At 36.6% G+C, this 27319-nt stretch overlaps 1 protein-coding gene across 1 annotated transcript in view; it reads right to left on the reverse strand.

The window, feature by feature from the left end:
- Positions 1-27319, reverse strand: part of HS2ST1 (heparan sulfate 2-O-sulfotransferase 1) — an 81736-nt gene that overhangs the window by 22136 nt on the left and 32281 nt on the right. The gene's annotated exons all lie outside the window — the stretch shown is intronic.

A 27319-nucleotide genomic window follows, 5' to 3' on the forward strand; every position in this document is an offset into this window, starting at 1 on the left:
ATTTGAAGTTTGACAAGAATAGAATCAAGAGGTGCTTACAAAACAGGTAACATTAAGGTGAGTGATCTCTAGAGTACTGAAATACATCAAATACATCAAAAAGAAAGAAACATGGAAAGGCAAGCTATGAACAACACATTTTGGCAGAGTGAGTAGTTTGCAAATAAACCATCTTTCCTTTTATACAAAGGGCAATACTCGGAGTAATTGAACATTGCTTCAAGTGCTAAAAGCTTATTTGGAAAATAAAACTCACATTATTACGGCTTTTTCTTTTTTTATGCTGCTGAATATCAAATACCCTGTGCTGATTGTGACACAGTTTTTTTCTGTTCCAGATAAGTATGTACTTTAATACAATTTGTAATACAGATGTCAAAGCACTTTTTCTCATTCATTTATGGTGATACTGCCCTTAATAATGTATTCAAAGAAATCTGCATTTGTCAACAGTGTAAGCTGAAGTTGATATCACAAGAGTAACCTGTAATTCTCTGCATTATGTTCTTTTACAGGGTATAGCTCTTTATGGATGACACGCTTTTAACAGCAGTGGCAGCTCTTGGCCTTTACTTTCCTTGCCCTTGCTTCTTTAACCCAGCTCCTTCTATTCTCTTTCACCAAATCTCTTTTAATTATAACATAAAATCACTTTTAAAGCAGAATCATTAAGCTGTGAATAGCCTACCCTGTAATTCCACATAAATTGTCTTAAACCACAAACTTCCATCTGTCTGAAATGCTTCAAAGCTTAAACTCACTCACTCTCTCATATGCTCGTATCTCACACCCCATAACTAAGTTACATCAGTATGAAAATGTTTGTAGAAAATGCTTATTGAGTATATCTCAATTTTCCACATGACATCTGTTGCTCCCCACTACATCAGTCACAGTTTTTGCTCCTTTCTTTCTCATTTGCTACCTCACCCATCACTGCTGGCAAACGTCCTATTTTGGGAAGAGATGAGGCAACAGACTCAGGTTTCATCTCTCTGAAGATGGCTACAACAAAATGGGGCTGGCAACTCTCCCCTCCGTGCCACTAACAGATTAGAGGAAGCATTTGGTACGGAACACAGTTAACCATGTGGCTGCCCAAGGCTACATGGATACTGAATACCACCTAGAGACGCTGAAATGAAACAAATTTAATTGGTATTTTCTACACCAGAGTAGTAGATCTAAGTCAGACTTGAATTACAGCTGCACAAAACCCCAGGGCTGATGAGTGTGGCTGGCGCAAAGGGAAGCTTCCTCTTTCACATGGAATAGGGAAACATTTGAGAAACAGACATAATTTGCAAGAGGATTAATAAGAAATATTCCTCTAATGAGGTATTTTAAACCTTTAAAAAATTAGTGTGACAAGTGCACTTTAAAGACCATGCATAAGATATAAAAGCTGCATGATGGCATGCAATTAGCAGAAATGCTATTGCATCCAACCACCTTCACCTTCCCATGGCAAGGGGGAAAGCAAGAACTCATGTAAGGAGCAGGACCTTCACAAGCCTGAAGTATACAGACAGTCCTATTATGAAAAAAATAAAGAGGCCTTAAATTTCAAACTAAAACAAAACCTGATCTTTAAGATAAAGCACTGAAATCACCTTTTTGGAATAATTGCAATAGTTAAAAAAAAAGGCTGAAATGAAATGAAGGTTATAAATTGCTAAAATGCAAGGGAAGTTGAAGTGAGAAGCAGAGGGAGCACCTGGAAGTGTCTAACCTGGTTAGCCATCCTAATGGCCTATTTCATTCTAGTCTATGAGTAACACAGTAACAAAAACTGCAAGTTTTGTAAAAGTGCACATTTTTTCCCAGTCACAAATAGTTTGCAGCTTTTCCTTTGAAGTCAGGAAGCTCTTCTGATACTTACTGAAAAGTCAGTTTAACTCTTAAAATGATGTATATCGATTTCATTTCTTGATAAGGTTAGTTAGTTAATTTATAATTCGGAGAGGGGCAGAGGTCCAGTAATGGTAACATGCAACTAAAGAATAGTCTTTGAGATATCTATGTAATCAGAAGTTAGATAATTTGAGGAGTTAATGGGCATTTGATTAACTACATTTGCTCTTCTATAAAATTTAAATAAGCTTGGAAGTAGAAGCCCTGTAATGGCTGAAAAATGAATGATGCTTACATGTTTTTAGAAGTATGGTAGAAAATGCAATGTTTGCTTTAATGACATTTTACATGTGGAAGATAGGGAGGAAGAAGACGTTAAGTATTTACTAAATATATTGTGCTTACCAAAGTCTCCTTAGATGACAGCCCTGCAAATTTTGATTACAAGAACCTGTCTACATAAGGCTGGACTGGTTTCACTGAAAACAATTGAAAAGAAAAAGATCAGGATAGGTAATTTCTTTCCTCTTGGAGATCCAGTGGACAAAATGTTCTACAGTCTCACTGCTTTCACAGCATTCTATTTAAACTTCACATTGTAAGAAAAACACCTATGCAAAATTATTAAGAGCCAAATGCTTAAACAGGGTTAACACCATACACACTAAATTTCACATTACATAACTACACCCATTTAAAAAGATATGCAGCATTTAAGCAAGTGATACCTTTGAATATGACAGGTTTTCATAAAATTGTAATACAGGATAATTTTAAGGCATAAGATATTCTCACACTTTTTTATTATTGCTTGTTTAATTTCAGCGTAATACACAATATAATTGCTATATCCTTGGGATAAACACTATACTGTCATCTGCAGTTGTCCTGCAAGCAAACTTTCATCAACTGCAAGGACAGTTTGCACACAAGCCATACCAATATGATCAGTGTAATAACAGTTGCTGCAGTGATTATTTACCAGCAGATGAGTTACTTGCAGAAAGCCCTTAGCTGGCTGCTTTGTAAACAGCAGAACAACTTTGTTTTCTCACTTATTTGTCTATACATTCTTCTAAATCCTCCTTCACCCTATTTCTGTAAGTCAGCATCTTGGCATGACTTACATTTCTTGAGCCATCCTCTTGTAGCAATAAACCACAAAATATCATGGCTAGCAACAAATTGGTTTGCCAGTCAGATGCTACCAGAAAATAACATATAATGGGCAAGTTGTCTTCTCCTTCAGCAGAAGCACTAACAGCAACATTTCATCCCTACACCATCACTTCAAGGTCGCTGCCCTTTCAAGTCAAAGCAGTTTCTCAACAAGCTCAAAAGTTACTAACAAGAAAACAGTTACAGAGAAATGGACAGACCAAGGATGTCAACTAATAAAATCACCTGTGAAAATCCAATGGACCCACACATACTTCTGAAAACATCTGAAAACCCAGCTGAACAATATTTACATAATTACAGAAACAAATCACCCAAATGAACAATATTTAAATAATTATAGAAACAAATGACTGTGATCATAAGAAGTTATTAGTCTACATTCCTCGCACATTCAAACAGATGAATGTCTTAGGTAAAACAAGCTTATTAGCATTTACTTCAAATCCAAGTGTTAACTGCATACAAAATCTTCCCAAAGAACACAGTGTCATGGATTTTAACAACTTAAAAATTAACAAAACCAAACATTTCAAATTCCTCACATTTTTTACAGAAGCGTTAAGAACCTCCTGGGATTTCTGAACAAAGAAATCTATCAAAATCAGAAATTCTTCTTTACCCTACAACTTAGCACTTACCATTCTTGATGAAAGACACATTTTGAGCCTTGCTGGCTGTCAAAATTAAGTTCACTGAGTAACTGGAAGAATAATTCAGAGCATACTGCTCTACTTTCTCAAACTATGTTCTTTGTCCTCTACATCTATTTTCCTCCTGCATGTATCCATGGATATTATTTAGGCTCTCTCTTCAACGTGTCTTATGTGCCTGCCATGCTTTGTTGTGAAAGCTCCCACTCAGATGAGGAAAGACTCAGTCTTTAAATACGTTTTAGCTCAGCAGCCTTCAAGTGTTGCCCAACTGAAGAAAAAGACTCAAACTTGAGTCACGCTGAATCGATGTGAAGGAACTGGACAGCGAGTGTTGATAGCCCCATCCCTGAGCAAACAGTTGCTGGATATCTACACTACTGGATGCCATGTTAAACCAATAAGCAGGTTTCTTCCAGCTGGGAACAACACTGAAGCCGGCTGACTTGGTGCCTCAGCTTTCCTTCCACTGTGCTCCCAGGCCAATTAGGTAAGCAGCTGGTAGCTTGAGGCACGGAGCAGCTCTCAAGCTGTTTCCCTGCCCAAAAGCTGCATTAAACACATGACTGGCCTAAATACCAAACCCGAGCAGGACAGGAAACCGATTCACTATGGACTCCATTCTCCTCTGATGAAGAATGAAAACTGAACAGCACCTTAAAACCGAATCATAATTCTGTAAGCAAAGTTAATGTTCTGAATCATTTTCAACACCCACCATATACACACAGCCTTCATCTGTCACTGAAATGAGGCCTCCTCTGGGAGCTGTTTAGCAGCACATGACTTACAAACCAGAGTGTAGCTGTATGTAGGTATCAATACTTCAGGGATGGAGAGAAGAAGAGTCAATGGTGCTATGACAATTCATGGCCATTTGTGTCACTATACCCAATTAAATCCGAAGGAAAAATATTGATTGAATTTAAGAAAAATGCCTAAAAGTTAAATTTGTGCAAGGTATCAGTATTAACATACCTACTTTTTCAAAGATCTTTATAAAAAACAACTCTGCTCTAGTTTTAAGTCTTACTAAGAGCAGAACCACCACAGGTTCTCTAGAAACTTCAAGAATTAAAGACCAACACGTATTTGTGCACAAAGATAACAAAAGAAGATTTCTGAGCAACAAAACTGCAATTTCAGTTGATTTTTTTCAGTCACACATCAAGAACACTGGTACCCAAGCAGCAGACCACTGCTCTTAGACAGAGGGTAGGTACATGGTCCTATTGCGTTCTCAGCCCTGCAAACACACTACCACCAATCGCTTCACAACTTCAGAAATTTTGGTTAACAATGATACCATTCAGGGAATGACACTTCTGGAAAGCACTGCTAATGCCTTATGCAGCAGCCATACCTTATTCTGGTTAAAAGAATAACTTAGACCTTTTGCTTTCTTTTTTTCTTAGATATTTATTTGTGTAGTTCAGAACAACTTTCCTAATTAAAAACATCTTAACCCTTAAGGTATTTTAGTTATTTGCATTTTAGACAAAAAATACTGTTGGTCTCATTTGCAAGGTATTTCATAGACTTTAATCAGCCTATGAAATACCTGCTAAAACCTTTAATTTAACATTTAACATTTATCTTCAAATTCAGGACAGCCTTAGAACATATGTGCTATGAACCCAGTTCTGACCTACAGCAAGTGAAGATCACATGCAAAGCACAAACCAGGATGGAAAGAGAGTAAAAAGCTTAAAATAATATCAGAAAAGTAATTTTAAGTTTCTTCAGTCAGATCAAAACCCCATGTTTTCTTCCCCTTCTAAGAATTCAGTTGCCTTAGTGGCAAAAAATTCTGTTGACTAACTAGAAATTTTATTCCAGCTTGTTTATTTTCTAGTAATGCATGAGAAGAAAGAGGTATAAAAGATATTTTGTAATAAACCCCAGTAGTTTGGTGACCAAGTATAAGTCACTAATATTGCCAAAACATTTTCTTTTGTAGTGGTTAATGCACTTACAGAACAGAAGGAAAAGACTGTTCTGCACTTCAGAACTGTCCAGATAGAAGAGAATTGTTTTCAAACTCCAACAAATGCTCATTGGAGCTAGTCAAAAGAAAAAATAACCCCCCTCAAAATCCCAACACAGATCTCCAAGGAGGCACTGAGATTGTTAACTGAAATCTAAAGCAGCAGCTGCCTGAAAATTAGAAGTAGCAATTCTGAAAAGCCTGCTACAGTTCCATTAGCATTTGATATCCGTCACTTTATTCCAAGACAGCATTTGTGCCAGGGCTTTATTTTAAACATGTAAGTAGATATTGATTAGTGAATAATACTGTTAAGGCTTTGATTTTAAACTAAAAGAAAAAAGGTTTACCCAACAGTGAAATCACTCTCCCACATGTACATCCAACCTGATTTGAACATCAGAGCCTGCATTTCTCATTTTTCTGCAAATTTTGTAAGGAAGAGAGATTAGGGTCTGACCAAGTATTTGCTTTCTTTATCTTTTTTTTTTTTCTTAAAACTAAAGTTAGCATAAATCCTTATATATTTTTCTTCCAGCATTCCACTGCACAAAAAAGACTACATTGTGGCCCTTTTGGGATTTAAGACCAGGAATACCATGCATGTACTATTAAGTCAACCTGTCTCTTAGTCACATAAAATACAGGACAGGTAAGGGCCTACATCTCAGGTTGTCCCAGGAAGGGCAAAACGAGACAAAATCCCATGGGAAGTTACACATCCGATGAATTGCATATATAGATCAAAGTTTAGGTATCCCAACAAGCATGGCTGTTCCCAGAAACAGTATGGCTTATAGCAGATATTTTTGTAAAACAGCATCGAATAAAACAGAAAAAAATAGAAGGCTTAATTCCACCAAATATGAAATTTTCAAAAATTTGTAAATGCTTTAAAACAAAAGGTGCAAACTGAAAACATATCTTCAGCTCTAACTACAGCATCACTGCTATGACTCCTGACTACTGCACATAATACTAACTATGAAGTCAGGTAAAAAGCTACAGAAGCAACATCTTTAGGCACCATGATGTCATAGTATATTTAAAAATAAGCATATGTCAAGCAGCTCCATAAACTTTCCAACTTCAGACTTATCTGTTTTGCTTGACCCAAACGTTGACTTCAAGTTGATGAATTAGCATGAGAGCAAACACAACAGTCACCATTCATCTTTGTTTTCTCCCAGTCACTTGCAATTCCTTGTTTCGTTAGGACAAGTAAACAGATAGCTGTAAAGAGAAGGACGTAATCACACAAGGAAGAAGTTTGTGGCTTTTCAGAACCCCAAAATTGTCAGAAAACTGTTATGAAGCACTGTGACTATGACAAAAGCAAAGAAAAATAGATGCCAACCAGGGATTGGTTCTCTAAATAATAAACCTCAGCTGAGTATATAACAGCAGGGTTTGCTCTTATTTATAGTGCCTTAATATCTTAATGCAGGTCTCCAGTGTTAGCAAGAAAAGTTAATGGAACTGTTTTCTACACACGTACAGTTGTCACAAGCATTCCACTATACAAATGTGCATGTCACTCCTTCAAGAAAAATCCAATTCAAATAGTGAAAAAAAGCAAGATCAATATAGAGTGTCTGACTCTGTTTAGTAAGGCAGCTTGGAGACTGGTGCTTATTTATACGTATTTGTTATTTACATTACTATATAAGCTTTCTGCAGCCATATAATAATTTACTTTTTTTAAAGGGCATTGACTAGCAAAAAAAAAAATCACTAAACTATCTGTTAAAATCATTGAAAGGCCTATATGTAAGGACAATGCTGTATTCTAGTAATAGTTGCCATCAGGTTTAATAAAACTAATTGCTAAGATACACTGTTATTCACAACATATCATACTTCTACCCCTGCTTGTCTTCACACTTCTTGGCTAAACTAACCTAATCTGGAAAACAAGCTATTGCCATCTGGTCTAAGAGCCAAAAAAAGGAAGACAGCAAACAGCACTGCCTTCTGATCAGAACGGCAGCTGACGTGGTTAAGGTAGAAGAGCTAAATATTTTAGTAGAAATCTTAGGAAGTTAGAGTACCAAAATAACCTTATGAGAACTCTGTGTAGCACCAACAGATAAAGCGTGATGTTTGCTTAATTGATACTGGCTATGTATAGATTAGGTATTTACAGCGATAAACACGAATTCTATCCTTAATGTTTTTATAAGAGTTTGTCTATTACAGAAGTTTTGGAAGAAGTTTTAAAAAAACAGAAATGAGCCTGTGTGTGCCCCACAGTTGTTAAGTCATTACAGTATTAAATTTAATTACATTTTAAAAATACTGATTAGGTAAGCTCTTGATTATATTTTTTGTTTTCTTTATGAAAACCATTTATCTTGGTCTTCACTTCATTTAAGAACTTCAATTTAATTCGATACCCTGGTTGCTTTACACATAAACCAGAAGTAAGTTTTATATTTCCCTCAAAAATGTGAATTGTTAATCAAGATATTTACTACTTCATGTAGCTAAAATATCAACGTAGATAAAAAATACTGCTTTATCTTTTTTTCCAATCTAAGGTTTGCAGCCTGAAGATCTCATCTGAAATGGAGATCAAAAGATAAGCATAAGTAAAGACAAGCTCTAACAACATATAGACCACTTAAAAATTACATTTCAGGAACATCAAAGCCATTTTAAGTAAATGAAAGTACAAAAAAATCCCTATTTTTAATTAAATGCTAGAATTACAAGAAACACTAAATTAAGCCTTAGTAATTATCTCTGGAAAACTCTTCTTGCTGTATCCTTCCCCTCTTCACACCTAAGTCCAAGCTATCCTCAGGAAGAACTAGGAATAAAAATACAGGCAGTATCAACCTGGCTCCTTTTGGAATAAAATAATCACCTACTTTAAGGGGAGACCTTCCCCTTTGACTTTTGGAGGATTCAAAGGAGCAGTGCTCCAGTGGACTCAAGCGGTCCATAGAAGGAACATTACAAAGAAGTCCTCACAACACAAACCCCCCCTGGCCCTACCCTGGAAGTTCAACTGGACTTTCATGAGAGAAGTCCAGATGAAATCCTCAATATGAGTTTGAAACCATACATTATAGAACATTTGTGACACAACTAGCAGCTAATGCAAACCTTCCACAACCATCTTCTCCATGCTAAGAAACAGGGGCAATTGTACTTCAAATACTTGCATATCAACATCACTACTATACATCTCTTTGCAGCAGACATGGATTAGCAAAATCAAAATTAAACAAGCATGAGCTTGACCTAATTTCATGTCAGTGTGATATGGAGCTCCTTGTGCTCGGTAAAAACAGAAACAATCCAGGGCTAGTGATGTGTACAGTAGGGTGGTTTTGTACAAAAAACTTCCCTCTGGTAGAAGAGCTAGCTGGCTTACTGAAAGCCTCTTGGTGTTAATCCTGATTTAAATTGGATTAAGCTTTTTAATTAAAAAGAATTACTTTCCTACATGCATGAGAAATATTCTGGTCTTCTCCCAAATCTCTTTTTGAACAAGGACAGTCACTTGATGAAAATTTGTCCAGAACAGAAGGGCAAATCATTCCCTCAACTGCATCTCAAGTAGCTATTACAAAAAGTTAAAAACAATTCCAGCCCCTTGCTCAGTACTTTGGTCCCACAGCAGTAAAGAATACAACAAAGCAGTATTCATCAATCTCTACAAATGCTTCCTGACCACAATACAGCATAATTATTCATTATCAGAAGACATATCATCACTGAACTTACTAAAAGTCAGAACTGCAGAATGTTATGCTGGGTAAGGCAATGCCATTGAAATAAAAGTCAAAAATAATTCCTACGTATTCCCTGCAGTAAGTCCAGCAAAAAAGAGGAATCAAGATTCTCTTCTGGTATTTCAAATTCATTAAAATACTCATTTTATGACAAGAAAGTTAATTTAGCTTTACATACTGTTTTGTTAGCAGTCAGAATTGCACAGTATGCAAAGAGTTGACTGGTCTTGAAAAAAAACCAAGCCACCCCAAACCAAACACTAGGAACATACACATATTTGGTCAGATTATCTTTTGCAGACATTAAGAATTTCAATTGTCAGATTTTATTTTATACAAGCAGAGTAATCTCCTTCCAACAATAGTCAACAGGCTAAAATCTAGCATTAACCCATTTCTAATAAGGCTGAAACCCGCAGAGCTCTGTAAGGCAATAATCCTTTTGCTGCCATTGAGAGCGGAAGTGTTTTGAACTGTCAATACCAAGGCACTGATGATATTTTAACTTGATTTTAAAGAAATATTACACAGTCAGCACAGTTATGAATAGCAATGCTAAAACTATTCTGAAGAAAAGGTTTGTGGAAACTTCACAGCCCAACTTCCCAAAGAAGCTGGAACACTGAGAAGTCTGTGCCCCCACCAGAGGTGCAGGTGTTGGTCTGAATTCAGCTTTCCCCAGAGAAGCTGTACAGCCATAACACTTCCTTTCTATGCCAGTATTAAAAGTACCAAATTCTGCTCTCTGTTCTTCACATCTCCATTCCCAAACCTAAATTCTCCCGAGCTGCTTTTGCTTTAAGTCTCCAGTGACCATCCATGGTTTCCATATATACAATTTAAATTTCCCTTGCTGTTGTATTAAGTTTCCATCCTTAAATTCCATTAGTCTCAATTACTATTTTTGTGTATATGAACAGTAAGGTTCAAAAGTTCATTTTTATGTTAACAAGCTGCAACCATGTATGGATATATATACATTAATATCTGTTGGTAATTCAAACAGAGCATGTACAAAAAACCACACAATTCTTCCCTTATGCTATATGAAATGCAAGTTGATACTTCAGATATTTAAAGATATTTAAATCAGAAAAATATTTTAATCCAAGCATTACTAGGGGGAGGGGCTACAATAACACTACTATAAACTTCTGTGGGAGGATACACTGACTGATACAGTTTTTTATAAGAAATGTATTATTTAGCTGGGATACTTCAAAGCAAAAAATACCACTGGTGAATTCTGACGACACACCACCTTCGAGATACATGTTAAATACTGAAGTTGCTCTTCAGACTGAGTGAGCAGAGGGAAACATGAAAAGGACTTCTTTGTCATGATACAGACTCTGGCAACATTGTTACATAAGGAATAAAATAACAAAGTTAAATAAATTACTGGAAATAAAATAAATTGAGCTTTGACTCGTGATACTCAGTAAATTTAGTTGCAGTGGTTAAAGAGGGAATTACCCACGTGACAACAGTGCTCAGAAGACATCATACTATGGTAGGAACAATTAATACACAAGTTTGGGCAGAAAAGACAAAGGAGAAGTCAAGAGGCAATAGTCCTTTATAGTATCATGTGGTGCAAAGGAAGCTCCACGATGAGTAAATATTGAAAATGCACATACTCTCATCCTTCAACTGCTCAGTTACTGTTCTATATCCACCCCTTCATTTTTATCTTCTTTTCCAATTCACAGTTTATCCTTAAAAAGGCGGAAACACTGTGGCTGTACGTAAGTTGTAAACACCAACCTCCCTTACTCATATTAAAATAATTTCTGAAGTCTTAATACTTTTACATTCCTAGATTAAAGTAACTTCTCTTAGTTTCCAAACAACCACCTCAAAATATTTTCACACCTCTTTTGACACCCAGTTCATACCAACTTATCTTCTTCTCAGAAGGCAAGGATATCTTGGGCTGACATCAATATGCAGGATTAAAATTGATGCAGGGTAAAAATTCTCACTATGTTTCATACATCACACTATCAATGAGGAAATGGGTCCCTTTTCACAAAAAGAAATTCTGTATCGAAATCGTTGTAGATCAGGACTTCACATCTCTGTATGCTACTAGCCTATGGCCAACTGAGAAGATAAGAGAACTCTCAAGCAAGATACAGGACTGTACTGCAGTACATATGTATAGCTATTTTTTCAGCAAAACTATGTCAAATTTAAAAGAGCTTATTCTGTCCAAGTGGCCTCCCCTCTGTGTTCCCAAATGTGGACAAATTATCCCAACAGTAATTTGGATAAAGTAGCAGCCATTTCTTCCAGAGGCTACGGAAAAGGCGCCTCTCTGTAGTTCAATGTCACAAGACGGCAAATACAACAGGTAGTAGAAATTTCACTTGACTTTACATGTCAGTGTAAAGTAACAGTAACTGGAACTTCAGTAATTTTGTATGCCCCATGAACTATTTTAACCTGTTCTTCAGCTCACGTACCATTTCTGTAATATATTGGCTTCTAAAAACTGTATTTACTATTGTACAGAGTAAGGTTTCTTTCAAAATACATTTCCTGTTGAACAAAACAGCACTGAGCTGCCACAGCTCTGTTCTGCTTTTGTGCCTTCCGGCTGCTTAGAGGGGGAAAAAGAGTTGGTTTAGGTATTGTGAGGTTTTGGTTTTGTTTTTAAATCATGGCTCTCAACACCTTAGAAGCAAAGGAGTTTCATGCTGCTTCTCTCCGAGGAGGAAAAGATGACTGTGCATCAGAACACACCAGACGTCTCCTGACATCAGAGGGAAGCTGTCGAGTGCTGTGCTGTGACTGCAGTGGGGTAATTGACACAAGTTTAATGGCGCTGTCTGGCCCAACTGAGCCGTGGGAGTCAGACTGGCTGTCTCTGCACATCTGTTGTGGATATAAGCATTTGAGAACAATCCCTGCTTTCAGCCCAGATACAAACTCATCCAGTATATTCATCAAAAAAGCAGTTGAATCCAATGGCTTTCATTTTCCAAAATGATAGACACACTCCCTCGTGACTACAAACGTGACTAGTTTCAAGTTCTGAATTTGAGATGAAGTACTCCCAGCTCCTCTGTGAAGGGTCACCCTGTGCAAAGCACATAGCCACAGGAAACAAACCATAGGAAATCATCTTACCTATTGAGAACATTTCTGAATTGATAACAACAGAGCTGCAAAAACCCATAGAAATTCACATTCGTGCCACTAAAACAACTGCAACAAACTGTCTTGGTGAAAGGAAATCCACCACAGATATGAAACACATTTTTTTCAGGAAGTGAGAGCTCTTGATAATAATTATTTAGACTATTACAAAGCTTAACCTCACTAGGCTGAGCGCAGTTCTGCCTCTCAGAGTCACTTTCAGCCCAATTTGGAAGTCACAGACAGCATCCTGGCTCATTTAACACACAATACAGTTGTCCTTAAATTAGTCCTAAACTGATAAATATTAAAATTATTTGTCATGTTAATTTTATTATTCAGATTATTATTACATGTGAAAGCAGGAAACTCTCAGGCAGTATAGGTATTTAAAGGTAACTTGATTGCAAAGTTTATAAAGAAAAGCAACAATAATTTACCATTTATCAGAGAACAGTTTGGGTTGGAAGGGGCTTTTAAAGGTCATCTAGTCCAACTCCCCTGCAATGATTTGCAGTCAGTTGTGCAAAAATCAAGACTGACATGATGAAAAGCATGAATAAGCAAGTAAGGGTTTTTTATTTGCTGTCTTGTTTTCTCACTGTACAGATACACCTGGTTCCCATTACCAAGTCCTTCTTCCCAGCTGGGAAGGGTAGAAATCTTCACTGTAAAATATATGCTGACACACACCTTTCAAAAGCTAGTGTTTTAACAGTTTTATCAATTAGTCTAAATACTTGAGGAAATCATGTGCATTCTCAGAATTAGAATTATATCTATTACAATAAATGCTCTTTAATCTAGCCCTCACTAGCTGAGAAACACACCGCAGAGACCGCCAAAGTTTGTGACTAAGAAACATTTCAGCCATTTTCCTGTTTCTGTTGCCTACCTGAATCTAAGGATGCATTTTATGTTCTTATTTTACCATAGTAGTACAACTATGCAAACCTTTCTTTTAAAAAATAGTGTCACTAGAAAGATGAGGCACTATCTCTGCTAGTTAGTGGGAATTTTTGCATCAAGGAAGCTGTCTTTAAAATGAGTTCCATTTCTTCAAAATTAAATGAAGTACTCATTTAAGAAAATAATTAGCATGTACAACAATCACTTGAAAGCCTATCTCCTGCTATAGGACATTCCCATTGGGCAGCAATCTGGACTGCATTATAAAACACTATTATACATGAACAGATGGAAATCATAAACTGTTATTTAGCTACAGATTTCCTGTCAGAAACTTATATAAAAAGAAAAGAAGGATATACGCTTAACATTTTCCATTAGCCAACATCAAATCACTGAAAAAAACAGAAGCATCCATGTAAAACCTATGAGACAGCAACCTATTTTTAATCCATATCTTTTCATGTCCCTTACATATCAGATAATCTTATTTATTCCTATGTTTTTATCCTTAGGCACACAATATAGGATCAAAACCAATAAACTACCCACGAAAGAATACATACACATTTCAGTTACAGTTAAAAATTAAGACTTCTCCAGTTTGCATTCTTACTTTTGGCTGAAAATCAGTAGAAGACATTGAAGCACTACAGAGCTTCACAGGTTTGTCAGAACCGATTATTGTATCACAGGCCAAAAATCTGTTAAACTTTCCCACTATAAGCTATAATGAACTGTCTTGGCTAGAATAGCAAACACATTGTTTACATCATTCAGACATGAAAGATACTCAAGTTGCAAAGATTAAGGTATATAACATCAAATTAGTATGAAAATAAACTGCTCCCTTTGTTTAAGGGCAAAGTAATATCCGCTGTTGCAATCAATACAACTATTTTGAAATACAGTATTGTCTTGGATTACACTTAATCAGAACCTTCTGCTTCACTGCCAGGACTTAAAAAGAAAAGTAAATATTAATGCTATTAAAACACAAGACAGAGATCATCAGTTGCTGAACATGGCATCCAAGAGGAATGGGGAGTATGGGAGGTAAGGTACAGATATCATCTGCACCATGGGAGCTGTATTTCACAGCTGATAAATTGATAACTTCAGCTACCTGAAAACTAACAAACCTCCAAAATATTATTTCATCAAAACTTCAGAACACATTAAGTACCACATGAATGTTTCCTTTTGCATGTAAGTCAATAGTAGCATACATTTTTAGTCTGCACATAAACTGAATTTGCTGTTTTCTTCCTGGACTCACCAATGAAAGCTTGTAATGTTATTCTTCTATACATTCAGCTTCTTTAATTTCATTTCTCTTTCAGCACAAACACAATACAAGCAAAGGAACATACAGACTTTCTTCTGTTTCAATGGTCTTAAAGACAAACCAACCTTCAAGATCACTGATGACCTCCAAAAGGATTTAAATATTGCTATTAATTACTCCAGGCTAACAACAGTTAGGGCTTCAGGCACAACCAAGACAACATACTTAATTACCCAATTCATGTGGCGAAGTTAGGAGATCAAAGTGCATTAAACATGGGGAGGAAGGAAAAGAATTGGAAAGAAAAAATAATGTAGAAGTTGGCTACAAATCAGAGAGAGTATGTTGTGTTATTCCACACTCCACTAAAGAGACAGCACTGAATCCAGAATTTCTCATTTGCACGTAAGTTCACATACAGTTGCAAAAAAGTTCAAAAAGTCTGTGTTATTTTGGTGAGAGCTGGGAATAGTCTACACAAAGTAAACCTGGCAGCTCACAGCTATCTCAAACTGACCCTTGGGAAGGGCATCAGAATTCTGCAATATATGTCTGGACACAGCTAATAAGCCTAGTCATTCATAATTGACAATGTTCTCCTTTTATTTTACATTTTGCAGTTGAATAAGAACTTGTTTGTTAACCCAAACTGGAGAGAAGGAGTCTGAGGGTTTACTGAAAACCACCATTAAAACACAACCATAGTTCTAGTATGTGAAGTTAAAATAAAAATATCTATAAAAAACCCACTAAAATAGGTGGGAAACCATCTTAGAGAGTAGAAAAATATACTCCTGTATACCTCAATGAAAGAACACCAGGCACTCTTGATGGTTAACCAGGTGAACTGGAGGTAAAGAAGTAGTGCTAGCTACAAACAAACAAACAAACAATCATGCAGTTTCAAAAGCTTTTAAGGTTTTTTTAGATAGCTTTTAATTTACTTGAATGGGAACACTCTGAGGCCAGAAAGCAATGAGTGGTCTGAGGATCCTATCTTTCAACCATTAGGCTTATGTAATCTACTGCCTCAGCCTTTTTTCTATGGCTGCTTTATCAAAGAATAAACACAAATATTTGTTTATAAAGCTGCAGGAATTTGAGGGGGAATGGGCATTTGGCTTTCTCTATCAGAAGAATGATAGTCTTCATCTATCTTTTTATACGTAAGGCAGTTGAGATAACATTAGGTCTTGTCTTAATGGATTTTGTTTTAGTATCTTCCAGCTCAGAGGTAATATAACATGACATACAAAAGGCTTGTGAACAGGCTGAGAACACTGGGGACATCACTTCAGCTCCCCTTAAACTCCCTCCAAGCACAAACTTCTGCTCTACAGAACATACCTATTATTATAAACTTAATCGAGATATTTCTTTGCCCATTTATTAGAGACTGAAATAGGAACCAAGAGCCACTGGTCTGTTCAGAGAAAGTTTACTAGCATCCAGCAATACATCCAAGTGAGGAAACAGAGGATCTTTCAATACATTTGGTATTTGTACTGGCAGACACAAATAACAGTAAACAAGTTTTTTGATTGCAGACCTGTAAACTAAAGGGGAGGAACATATCATCCAACTCCTTTTTTCTCAAAGCTCGGCCACTGGGAAGACAGAGCACTTCTTTTAGAGGAAGAAAGACCTAGTATTCAATTGTAGTACACCTGAAAGCAAATCCCTAACAAAAAACCCCACCTGAATAACTCCCTGCCACTGACATCAAAAAGTGATCAGTACACGATTATGCCAAATACTTCATAATAAAGTTCATACTGTGGGTTTTCAGCTACGATGGCCCTACTTGTGTTCTGTTCACAGCTATCAAGTGTCTTCTCAAACACACCTTGTTGCCTCTCACTGATGTCATTTTAAGCACCAAGCCTGCAGCTGTTCAGCTTCCAGTGTCAAATCTCCCCAGTACTTCCTAAACCCTCTGAGAAGCTCCTATTCCTCTGTCTTAAACACACCCAAATGTTCAGATGCCCACATACAAGTTGCTGTTGCCTAGCTTCCATTAACAACTAAAAATAAAGCAACAGGAATAAAGCTTAACACTCAGGGATGGAAACACTAATATTCTGATCTACGAAAATCCGTATCTATCAATTGATGCAGAAGCAGTCACCAGATTAAGATAATGGCAGTTGAAAGACAGTTCCCCAGGTTAATCATACGTATAGAAAATAAACAAAAATTATGCTTTTATTTCAGTTAAGAGTTTTGTTCTACTTTGCATTTCACAAATTCTATATGTTAGCCAAAATTTGCTACCTCAACCTTAATTTGTTCATGTTTATTCTAGTTTAAAACCCAGCAGGAAAATTGAACCCCCTCAAGTTGTCCCCTTTCTCCTGCCTCCTTCTGACAGTGGAGGAAACACTGGGAGAGATTATAAGATGGAATCACAATTTACTGAAACATTGTAATAACCACAACAATAAAAGTGTACAAAAGAGCATTTTACCCTCAAAAGGGGATTCACCAGAGAACAAACAAAAACACTTTCTGAAGACAGTGCCCAGTGTGGTTTCCCAAAGGCAACATGGTGACCACCCCTGTGCTGGGCCTGCGGTACATGTGAAAACAAAAGTTTAACTTCCCCCAGCCCAAAAACAGCAGGAAAACAGGGACAAGACAGAACCTAGTGGGACCTGACAGGGCTCTGAAACAGATCAGCTTCTCCTGGGCCTGACCTTGTGGGAGCGGGACTGGAACATTCGGAGTTCTGGCTGTGGCTCCGGCAGCTGCAGCTTGAGCTCCATGCAGCTCCGCTGGGCTCCGTACCGTTCTCTCCTTTTTCTTCTTCTGGGAGCCATGTCTTGGGCTCGCTGGCACTGTCAGCACCAAACCACAAAAGCTGCAGCTCAGAGGAATGGGAAAAGGAACCACCAGTTGCAGAGCAGGGCTGGGTCTGCCAGGCTGGCCCAATACCTGCACACTCCTCCCTCGAGCCCAGGCTTTCCGCTTCCAGCTGCCTGCTGCTGACACCACACCTGCACCATGTCATGGGTGGTACAGAATTAAACAGTACCACCCACAGAAACTACAGAAACTCCAGCCCTTTTCTCTATAATCACAATAATGTTTCACAAGATATTTACATTTGGTAATCCATGTATGCTTCCTGAAAAAATCCCACCTTCACCCTGAAGAAGCTGTGAACACTTGACAAACAGAAACCACTTGAAAGTGTTTATTCTTAAGCTCTCTTATATATATCAAGGTCTAGATCATCACTATGCTGTAGCAAATGGAATAATTTGGTTTTTTTCAGTTGCATTTGTTTTCTGCTACATGCTATATTTTTAGAGATTTATCTCTCCATCCAAGTTAGTCATACACATTTTTATACCTATATTTTGCTACAGAAAAAAAAAGAAAAATAAAAAGACAACGAAAAACTATTTTACAGAGTAAAACATTGATACAGCAACATGCATACGACTAATATACAGACTAGGTGCTTGAAACAGCTTCTACTTCAATCATTTCCCTGTTCAACTATTCTGCAGAATGAAACTAACCCTTGACTGACAAAAAATACAAAAATGTCAGATTAAAAGATTTTTTTCAAGTTCCAGACATGTAATACTCTGCTGCTTGTACTGGCGGTCTGTAATTATGCAACACAGATATAGCATACTTATGCAAATGAAACTTATGCTAAGGGATCAGTTTCTCCATCCTTGAAGTGCAGAGACCCAGCAGAATATCTAATGGCACCAAAATCAGAACTTCGAGTGGAAAAAATTTTGCCAGTAAAAAAAAACCTAAATACGCTCATGTATATTTGAAAGAATGTGTTAAAGACACTAGAATTCTGATTTCAAAGTGAAAACACTCAAATCACTCTTCTGTCTCTCACAAGGAGAGCCCATTGTCAGTATCTATTTTGAAAGCAGCTATTACACATCAGCTTGCAATAGTCTTCCCATCACTGAATGAATGCAAAGGCTCACAATAGTGAACGGTTAATTCACATTCTTTCAGAAAGAATCTAGAAATTAAAACATTGCTGTTCCTTCTCAGAACAAAACACACCTTCATATTGTCATTACATAACTTCTGCTAATATGTATGCTTTGTACACCAGTCAAACTCTCTGTAAAATCAAACCCAGCAATTGTCTCTATGAGGCTAGTCATTAAACTTGTGCTTTACTACCAGACTGTCTGCTTTCATCAAAGTATTTATAGTAGAGGTGGTAACAGATGTCTCCTGCTTTTATTTAGCTTTCCTGAAAGTGCAGATGCCAGTGCAGTATTTGTCAACTCTTTTGGCCTCTCAATTTTTGTACAGAAGAGCTCAGGGAGACACATCAGAGCCTGGGAAGTACCATGCCTTAACAAGAATGAGGAATGGGCCATGTGTCTGCTCCTCCTCAGCCCTACCTACCATCTTAGCCTCTTGTCACAAACTTATCTCCACCAGTGGCTTAAGCCAGTATGGTAAACCACAAACAAGTGACACAGTTTTCAATGAAGACACAGCAAAGAGCTGAAGGAGACCGAGGACTGATGCACATTTTCAATGGCTGTATCGCAATACAGCAAAATTCACCTCCCAAGGACAAACAGTGATTCTCAGTTTGATCCTCTTATGATTTTTGCTTCATTTGGAAAGCAATGCTAGAGATTCTGTGAGAAAGACATTTTGTCTAAACTCTCTGATGCTATGGAAATGTCATAGTCATTTCAACTAAGAAGAAAAGGTTGAAATGGTAAAAGTCAGACAACTATTAGTTTTGCATAAAGGCAATTGAAAGAAAAATTGTTATTTTCTCAGAAAATTCATGGGCTTTAATCAAACAATTAATAGGAATAAAGTTACCATATCTAGATGAATATAATAAAAAGAAAGCAAGTTACCATTTCTTTGCTATTACTGGTATCAGTTCCTTTTTTTTCCTGTTGTCCTACAGCTGTGCATACAGACATGCTATTTTTCCAAAAGAAAATAAATTGTGCAAGGTTACTGCAGAATAAAGGGTGCAGTCTGATGGTCTGTGTTTTAACACTAATAACAGATGGCTTACCTCAGTGAGAAGCCCATAGAAAACTGGTTTCTACCTGTATGAACCAAGTTCAGGGACAGGATTGTTTCATACAGTCTGCATATGATTTTTATAACAATTAAACACTCGGAGACAGTTAAAACTAGTGAATTAACTGAGCCCTGATTCAACTCCACAGGAATGGCACTGAAATTTCAAAGCAGGGCCAGCAGTACCATTATGGGCACAGTTCTGCTAAGGGATGAAAGACGCTGTCACAGGAACAGGAAAGTGATTTTTTGGGTTTTTTTTTAGTCTTGTTTCTTTTTCCTACAATCTCATCTTTCTCACTTTACCAGTCTACTTCCCTGTGCTCTGCCATATCATCTTTTGGCCAAAACATTCCATGGAAGCCAATACACATTTCTCTTACCTCGAAATCTCCTCCTGATTCCAGAAAGGTGAATGTTAACTTTTGGGTTTTCAATTAATAAAACGCAGAAATACATGATACTCTTGGAATATGAAGAAAAAAAACCCAACCAAAACAGAAAAAAATCAACCCACCATAAAAAAACCCCACCAAAATTACATAGCCAATACAGGTTGTCTGTGACTGACATTTTCTTTTTTTAATTAATAGAATCACAAATTATTTTCTTATGCCTCCTTTCACAATCTTTTATACAAAATACCATTACAAGGAACAGAAGCAGCAAACAAATGAGATCTGGCATTGCTTTGTCTAAAAATAACTATTTCTACCTCTATAAATATTTCTCTGTTTCTCTCAGCTTTAAGCTGACTAGGTTTCTATTTTAGAAAGGAGAAAATAACAACAAAACCAAAACAACAACAAAAACATCTCCTTCCTTTAGGATGCAAATCAAAAATCTTTAAAAGATCTTTATAAGCACCTGTTACTTTCTGGTTCCAAAGAAAAAGTGGTACCAAATCAGCAGAAGAGAATTATGACTCCATGAACAGCTAAAAATGGAAAGTGATCCTCTAAATTAAAAAGGTTGAGAAAGATTAGGGAAAGTTCAGATAAGATTTATGTCTAAAGAGCTAGCAATAGGAATGAGTTATAAAATATCAATCTATAAAACATGTTAAAAGAACATTTAATATAGAGTTTGTAGTAGGGCTAGTTAACATCAGTTTTCACCATGACAGCAACTTGTAGTTTAAACTAGTTGTTAAATTCGTGTTAGAGACATGCACACAGTAAAAATTAAATTTAAGTTCTGCCCTTTTCCAAATGTTAAGAACAAGTACTTGATTAACATTATGTAAATGCATTCCTATTTTGATCATGACCAAGCAGAAAATGTTCATTAAGATGCAAACACAATATGCTGAGAAAGTCAGTCCACCTCTTTTGCAAATTATTCATTAGGTGTCAGGCATTACATTAACACAAATTTCTACGACAATAAATACACATAGAGCTGCAGCTTGATGTGGGATGAAATGATGGGAACAGTCGCATTTTGAAAGTTAACTTTAATACACTGCTACATAAAGTTTCATGACTAGTGATAGCCTGATTTATATTTTGTGAAACAGCATATTAGATAAGAGAGAACTTTTTGGCTGTTCCCCACTAACACTATTAATTTAGTCAAAAGTTTGTGAAACATTCTGATAAAACTCTTGCATATTTACATTTTACACAATAAACAATAAAACTACCACTGCTAGAGTTTAGTCCAATGTTTACTCTGCACAGGAAAACAGAAATCAAAATTAGTGAATATGCCTATAAAGATTAAATAGACAATATGCTTTTTAATAGCTTTAAATGAACATTAAAAGAAGATAATGCCAGTTGCAGAACAGGTATTTCAAAGTAACAAAAAAGTAAGTACAGGTTCTGGTTTGAAGTTTGTTCTTGCAGAAATCTTCATAGATGTGATCAGAGAAGCCATTTACCACATCGAAGGAATCTACATGAACACTTTTGAAAGCAGCTCCACAAAGATGGCACTAAGTTTTCATGTTTGGCCAACACATAATAGTGGTTCCTTCCCTGCTCCTTCCTCCAGCTACCCTCCCAGATTCCACAACTGATGGAATAACCAGAGGGAATGTACTTGGTTAGAACTTCACTCTCTGCAAACCAAATCTCATAGGGCTTGGTTAGGCCTTTCGCCATCTTCGTAGCCTCCCTTTGGCCTCTTTCTAACAACATCTTTCTTATATTGTGGCACCCAACTGTGTTACTAAAAGCACCTCTCCAAGTCGATAGTGATTCCTTTTTCCCCTTTTAGAGTACCACAAAGGGCTGGAATGCTGCAACAGAACTATTTTAAACTCCCTGGAATCTGGTCTTGTTTTTTGCTCTTTCACTTCTGGGAAATTATGCCACACCTTAATTACCAAATTGAGAAATTAGTGCAACTATTTACTAAATGAATATTGTTCTCAAAGCCTGAATTCCTAGCAAGGAGAGTGTTTTTAATGTTGAACAGAAACTTTTTCATAGAAGTAGTGAGAAAAAAAAAAGTCTTTGCATTTACCTATAGCTATAGGATTCTAAGCTGGTACACTCCTAAAAGGAAATATTTTCTGTATGAAAGATTTTTAAAAGAAGAGAAAAAGAAAGAAATATTTCTGAAAAGTACCTAACTAGTAAAAACTGGTCCTTAATGAAATCACTGTAATGTGACCACCTAGATTGTTCTAGTCCATGGTGGTGCTTTCTTGTATCTTTGGAGCTTCCGGAATAACCACAATAACCACATATACCATGAAACCTGCATGCCTCCAGAATTTATGGATTTAAACTCCCAAAACTTCTTTGAGACTGGAAAATGAATCTTTCAATTTTATAAACAAGGAAGCATTGCACAGAGAAGCCATTTGTCCATGCACAGCCCCCAGCCAGAATTTAAAGCCAGACTGCATAAATCCTGGGCTCAGGCCTTAATTGCAGTATCAGTATCACAGTTCTCTGTAGCCCTGACTGACACAAAGGAGCAGCTGATATTTCAAGAAGGCTGTCCAGAAATCTCATTCAGGTTTGTTGCTCAGAAGAAAGACTTCAGCTGCACACCAGAATGCACATTTTATTTTCTACTTCTTCACCAGAATGTTTTGTCAAATAGCTAGATAGGATTTATTTTGCTGCAGTATCACCTTATGCCCTACTTTGCTAGTAATGCAGTTGTGTAATATGCATTAAATTACCTGTTTGGGCACTTGACACTGAGGTAGCTGTATTAAAAGGACATACTGTGTTAGGTTTGAATCTTGCATACTGCAGAGGGTCAAGATAGCAGTGAATTATCTACTCAGTGTAGATAATTCAATTACATTATTGCATTAAGTACAATACCTTATCAAAATCTGTTAAGTCACCAGTGTCCTTTAAGAATGACAATAGACACACAACTATCAGGAAAATAAAAATCAGCCACTAAATGTTTACCTTTCCCTACTCATTTCTCTGGTATGTATCAAATTACACAAAATTATATACTTGGGGGTAAAAAAACAGGTGAGCAAGTATCCAGTCCCTGCAGTATCAGGTCTGACAAAAAATGGCACTTTACAAACTAATTACAGTTTTAGAGAACTGTGCTTAAACCTAACTGTAGCAATTCGGCCCCTTGAGAAAAAAAAGGATAGCTGACTTTCAGAGTATATTAGCATGGGACCAAGCTGCCAGTACCTGTATAAAGACACAGAAAGACAGTTGCATATCTGTTCATGAAGGGTACTCCACCAAGCATGAATTTTATTCAACAAAATTTTAAATTTTAATTATCAGACTTACCTTACCTAGACATCTTGTTTGCCCTGAGAGTAAGGCCCAAGATACCAGTGATATCATTCTACGCTGCAATTAGACATTATCCATCAATTATGTGAGAATTCACCCTTGTATTTTAGTTTCACCAACACGGTTTCCATATAGAAAAATGGAGTAGCAGACTACATCAAATACACAGTTGTGACTGTACACATACCAAATTCACGTACCATGATGTATTTTTCTGAGTGCCCCTTGAAACTTGCAACATCTGGCACCATGTGATGTTTGCTGCTCTCATAGGTCATGATTTAGTAGAATAGGTGAAAGAAGCTCTGGCAGATCCATTCAAGATAAGTGTTTCCCCTCCCCTCCAATACAAGCACTGATTATATAAAGACTTTTTAAGGTATTTTTAACTAGTAAGTATACGGCTGTTAGAGATGGACATTCTCTTTAACAGTAAATTTACTTAGCTTTTTAGAAGAAGCAACTTTATTTCCCTGAAAGAAGTCCTTGTTAGGTGAAAGTCATGCCAAAACTGCAAAGGAAAATACCAGCAGTGTTAGCCTCAAAAACAGATGCAGCACTAAGTAAGAACCTGGCTATATTCCTCAGCCTGTTTGGTGGACAGCAACTAGTTCTGAAGAGGTAGGCTCGCTGGCTTTTATAAGCATCCATTTTGTTAGACTAAGCTCATTATTGCTTGGGTTTGACACTCAATGTTAAAACTGATCTTAAAAATACTGCAGTCTCTTCTCTGTGCTTTTGGAAATGAAAACAACTCTTTGCATCTTGCAGTTTCCATGACTGATAATATGATCTGTTCTTTCTATCACATATACATTGTGATTTTTCTTCTTGGGGGCATTGAATAAACTCATATTCTAAACATTAGATACATTTTTTAAAAATACACACACACTGTATATTCCCCCTTCACAGAACTAAGAACTGAATTAACAGCTTTAATAAAAATTTTAAAACACGTTGAATACTGACCACACTTTATCATCAATCAGTAGGTTTCTCCTGCTGAATAGAATAAGAAACCATCAATCCATAACCTCATCTATCCAATGAATTATACAGTACTAACTAATCTGACTTTCATAAAATGAAATCATAGAAGTTCAAGGTCCTGGAAATACATGCTCTCTCAAACTATGTATTTCATCATTCAAGATATTCCAGGATCTAGTGATAGGAAGATAACCCACTCCTGTTCCCAACTTCCACATTCACTACAATGCCTGAGGAGCTGTGTAATGTCTCAGCTTTCTCAAACAATTACTGCTCTAAGAACTTGATAATCTACATCACTGTTTTAAAAATACATGCCTCCAAAGTAAATTTTTATCCTAATATCCTAGTTTTTAGAGGAATGTAGAAGTTTATGACTGGTTACCCCATTTTCAGGTTTTTCTACAATCCTAGTAAGAAACATTTACAAATAGGAATCAACAGTCCCACAGCAGACCCAATCCATGAGACCAAGAACTATAATTTATCTACCTGAGAATCACCTTCTGTACCTGGCAGTCTGCATGTAATTATTCAATTGTTGTTTAAAACAAATACAGCATTACTGGAATGAATGCCATCAATCAGCAGGCACCCTCTGCCTATACAAATCAGCCCCATTTGACTTCTAAGTATTATAGACAAATTATTTACATTAATTTTTTATTAAGGATTTAATGGTATTATAATAATACCATACCAACAAATCAGCACAACTAATATAGTTGGAAATAGCACTATAAACTATACTGGATTTCTCTGGCAGCAAAAAGAAGCTGAGCTGGTAATGTCAATGTAAAAACCAGGCCTTAGTTCACCACTATTCTCATGAGAAAATATTGTTATGACTAGTTTACTGTACCTTTTCAAGTAACGGAAGATACCCCAAGGAAAACAGCAAGCATTTTAGTGCAGCCCTATTGATGCACTGAAGAGCCTGTCAATGTATTCTGGAATTTCATTAGTTTATAGTAAAACAAAAGGTCTCTCTTCTCATCTCATTTTGTGCAAGAGCACAAAATTTAACCTAATTTAACTTTATCATCCAAAACTCTATTAAGAATTTAAGTGCTACTCCACAGCAAATATGATATGAATGTTCTTCTCATCTCTTCTTCCCTCATGTCAATAGAAACAGCCATATTTCCATTTATATTCCATAATAAATTTTTAAAACCTTTTTCCACTTTTTTTAGGCAAATCAATTGTGAATGTGTCAGCAGGAAAAGCAGACATTCTAGTCACAGAAAACAATGAGAGAAAGTTGCAATAGGAGTCAGGAGTAATAGGCCACTCATCTGTTTGCAGCAAATATCCAGACTATCTCTTCCATAGATACGTTCAAATCCAATCACTTTGCAGTGACCAAGCAGCTACCAGGGATTTCCTGTTCACCACTGCAGTAAAATCTCTGATGCATTTGTTGGTAAGAAACAATATGGGAAACAGAGCAACAATTGAAAGAAATCACTGAAGTTGTTTCTGGGGAAAAAGCCAATCCTAAAACATAATGGAAAATAAGGAAGAAAGAAGCAATTCCAGTTTATGGCTATAAATATTATGTTTCTGTGTTACAAGATGGGATTGGGAACTTTTTTCCAAAATACTTTCTCTGGAGACTGAGGGAATCAGTTCATATGATTTTAAAAACAAGTCAGTAATGTGATATCTAAAGGAATTACAGAGAAATAATGTTAAAAATGTAGCAAGCTTCATCCCAAGGGAAGGTAAAAGTCAGGGGCATTCCCATTACCAACATATTAAAGGTGAAGATTAAACCAAAAGCATTGTCCTACAAATGCAGACACTATTTGCATCGGGCTATTTTCTGAATTTTTGTATCTTCATTCTTGTAACCAAGTGTTGAGGGCCATTCTTTTCTATCATTACCCTAAATAGATGAAAACCAAGTAGCATTTGACTGCAAGCACAGAGGAAAACCTGAGTTAAGCAAAGTACACATTAAAACACCTTCAGGATAGCTGGGGCCAGTAATGAATAACAAAATACATTTACTATCCAGATGAACATACAGCACTCAGCAGCATCCTTTTACAGGTCAATGGATTTTCTATAGAGCCAGTGTGGAGAAATATTTCTAAAGTACCTCCTCAAATACGCTTGTCTAAATCTATATGTCCAACTGCACAAGTAAGCTGTCAGGCCATAAATAAAGCAGACTATTTGGCAAGCTATTTATTTATTTCCTCAGACACTGTTTGTACTGTTGCATTTCCTTTTAAAGTGCTATAGCTGTAAAGGTATTTCAGGTTATATACGTAAGGAAGTATTGCTCAAAGTATCAACAGTTAAATTGGCTGTTTTCTTCTTCTATTGGCAGTCACAGTATTCATAGACCTTACAAAATTTTAAAGCCTGAGAAAAGACTGACACCTGGGTTTGAGGGTCTTGGGGGTGGGGTGGGGAGTGTGTGTGTGGTGGTGAAAGCAAGTGTGCATAAAGAATCCATGAATATAATTTTAAGTAATGCAAATAGCATCAGATACAATTCCTAGACTCTTCTATTTTGATTGCTGTAAAACTGAAGGCTTATGTATTAATAAGTGCAGAACTTCAAATATTTTCAGAGGCTTAAAAACAGTACAATTCTAATCATAAGTAACTGCAAGAGACTACCAGTTGCATGATGCAAAAGAAACAACTAAGGAAGCTCTGTTCAAGCTAGAAAAATATAAGATGGAAGAGATCTCAAAAAGCAAGGAGGCAAAAAAATTATGAATCCATAGAGACAGTTCAGGTCCATGTATCAAGACTCAGAAACAGTA

Source organism: Coloeus monedula (assembly GCF_965178545.1).
Source record: "Coloeus monedula genome assembly, chromosome: 9".
In the NCBI taxonomy this organism is placed as follows: Eukaryota; Metazoa; Chordata; class Aves; order Passeriformes; family Corvidae; genus Coloeus; species Coloeus monedula.